Below are 3,460 nucleotides of genomic sequence, written 5' to 3'. Positions count from 1 at the left end.
CGCAATGAGAACTGCCAAAGAAGGAATGATTACAGTTCGTTTATGTTTTTAATTCAATTAATAATTTGAGATATTTTGCGAATTTTTAATAATATATTTTTAGTGGTAGAACATAATGGCAATGGTAGATGTGTAATACCATAGAATACCGTAAATTTAAAGATGCAAATTTTTATCAAACTGTGTCCTCCCCCATTGCAACCGTAAAGCTTAAGTATAACTGCAATAAGCATTTTAAAATTATATACCAACCCCGTACGAAGGACGGGTACTCCGCTAGTTCTAAATAATAGTACAGTATAAATTTGCTTTAAAAAGTGAGCAAGTACGAGTATGCTGAAAATATCTGTTATATTTTACTGGTGCAGCTTCAACGCGTCATTAATAACAAAGTTTAATGATCCCAGTCTCCCAAGAGATCGCCCTTCGCCGGCCTTGCTCTACCAAATGTGTTTCTAAGTAATCAATAACGTAAATTTACGTTCAGAAAAACTAAATAGAAACGACAAAGTATATGTTTCCTGTCATCCCAAATCGTTAAATTAAATAAAAGTACGTGTTTTTTTACCCCATCAATCTCGAGTATTGCATTTATAAAATATACAAAAATAATACTTTAAAATAATACTTTAAAATAATACTTTACAAAAATAATATTTTTTCTTGTGGAATGTAATATGCTCTTGTTAAGAGTGGCTGGAAAAATAAGTGTAACAATCAAATACTTGGAAAATGTATCCAAACAACATTCAGGCTTCTTGTATTTCATGTGATATGTTGTATTCTTTGTAATATGAAGTCACTTGGTTTAGTGTTAAAGCCATGCATTTGAAAGGAATGTCAAGAATGTAGACATAATACCAATTTTCGGAAACGATTTTGTAATTTTGTTTTTATAAGCTCGACTTTTTAGTTAAACAATTGCGATAACTTCTGCACCGCAATAAAAAAATATGCAAACGCCTGACCATACTGTAGGCAGGTTTCGAGCAGTTGTGTACAAGTAATAGTGTACAGTTTTTGAAGGCGTTACAATAAACAGAAAACCTACATTAAATGATCTTTGCAATGGGTTGTAAATCTAAAATGTGTTAGAATTGCTTCGTAGCTGGTGCAAAAGTTATCTAGAATATCCATTGTTTATACAATTTTTTATATATTTATTATCATTACTATTATCAACTAGAGGACCCATGCTGATCAGCAGCAAAATTATAACTGGTGAAGGTACATCTTAAATTGAAGTAAGAATTAGAAAATAAATCAAATTACCGGTATGTGTTTTTGTCAGTAGTACAGTAGGTAAATATTTGCAATTTTTGTTTCTAAAATACTGTAGAATTTTTATAACAACCTATGTACACAAAGAAATATTTTTATTTATTTCACGAAAAGCTTCTGGTAAGTTAATCCTCGTAAGTTTATCATTCAGGTCCAACAGATCAAAGGTGGCCGAGGGTTTCACTATCAAAATGGGGATAAGGAGACACCCAGGATCTATTATTACCCAAACACCAAAAAGTTTCTACAGTATTATTACTTATGAAGGTTGATGGGGTTGGGTGGACTTAATTTAACTGTACATGTCGTTGTTATAGAATGTAATTTTGATAGTGGCAAGTAATGAAGCTTCAAAACAAAGGTAGGGCTTTACCTCCCCGCGACCTTTCTTACCCCCCCCCCCCCCCCCAAAGCTTTCAGCACAACAGACGAGTCTACATAAAGGGGTTGGTTTGGCTAGCCTCTCATATGTAATTTCATGGTACACTTTGTTTTTTTTATTTTTATATTTCAACGGAATTTTTTGATTATTTTTAAATCCATTTATACAAGGCAATCCAAGACAAGCCAAGACTTTTTGCTTAAAACGACAAATTTATAATCCGTTTTTCTGATTTTTAAATGTAATTTTTCATATTCCAACTGCAGTAAACAGTCTGCGTTATTTACCAAAATAAAGAATAAACATTTTTTTCGAATCCTTTAATTTGCACAAACCACACAAAAATGATTAAATGTTAATATTATCCTACTTATTACGATACTTAAATATTAATACGAGTACTTGGTTGTTTATGGCAAAGAAAATTTACCTTTGCCTTTTGTGGTGTATCTTTCTTGCAGGTGCAGGAATAAGGGAAAGGGCAAGAAGCTGAAGTAGTTATGATCCTCGGTGGTTCGGAATCCTCTCCACACCCAGCTGTTCCTGGTCTAGTCACTATGATGATAGCCATCCTCAGAGGACAGTCTGTGGGGGAAAAGTCCGTAAAAGACTAACTTCGACGAGTTAAAAATGTTAAGCACTATAGAAATGTCTTTATAGAGGATATGGCTTTGGTAACAAGTAGGTATAACGTTGACTGTATCTAGGCCTACTAATAAGTGTTGTCGTATACTAACATTTCATTATGGAGTTATAAATTCCATTGATATGAGATATCACCGTAGTACATCCCAGATGATATATTAATGTTAAGTAGAACGTCAAATGATGTTAAGGATATGTCAAAGTTAAAGATATTGATTTGGTTCAATATTCAATATTGTTAAGAGCTTGTACAATTCGTGTAGGAGACAAAGATGAAATTACGAATACACAAAATCACAAAAACCCTACATTTGCATTACTGATATTTGTGAAAATTTAAACCCTTTCAAAAATCTATCAAATTTGCTTTGTACAATCAGTAGGGGCCACAGTCACAATTAATAGAACAAATCTGAATAAAAAATCTACATTTTCATTATATTAGCGATATGTGTGGAAACTTAAAGAACCTCGTTAAAAACACCATACAACTCGAACATTAAGAGAACGGCTAGGAGTTAAACATCAATTTAACGACAGTCCCTAATTGGTCCACTTATTTCACGAACTTTCACAACACGCAAATGTAAAAACGATCAAGAAATACACACAAAATCACACTACACTTAAACCTTGACATGTATCTGGTGCAGGGGGGCGTGCATGAGTAAACAGTGTCCGGGCTACTAGGGGGGGGGGGGCAGTAGGACGAGGGGGGGACGCAGCCGCCCTGGTACAGGGGGTGGTTACCCACCCTGCCCCCCATATACCTGCAGTCCTGTACGCATCACTACCCAGTGTAGCTGATATTGTTAGATGATTAATCACGGCTGCTGATGATTTTGAATGATTATGATTTAATTGAAGCGGGATATTAAATTTGCGATTTTAATTATTTTAAAATTTATGTGAGTAGTGTTTAATAAATATGAAGTACCGGTATGGAAATTTTGTATTTATGATGACCATTTTATCGTGTTTATCTTTTGGGAAATACTCATTGTATTTTAATAAATCCAACTACATTCACCCTCATTAATACATTTTGCAACTTTTATGAGACCATTTTGTAGAGCTTAAAAAACAAAAACAAAATAGTATTTAAATAGTATATTAAAGCGTTGTTATGCGCTTATGGGCAAGGAAAAAGTT

This window comes from Macrosteles quadrilineatus, unplaced genomic scaffold (genome assembly GCF_028750875.1).
Source record: "Macrosteles quadrilineatus isolate MER2022 unplaced genomic scaffold, UCM_ALF_1.0 Scaffold_8__2_contigs__length_117827958, whole genome shotgun sequence".
NCBI classification, from domain to species: domain Eukaryota; kingdom Metazoa; phylum Arthropoda; class Insecta; order Hemiptera; family Cicadellidae; genus Macrosteles; species Macrosteles quadrilineatus.
This window is presented reverse-complemented; position numbering follows the sequence as displayed.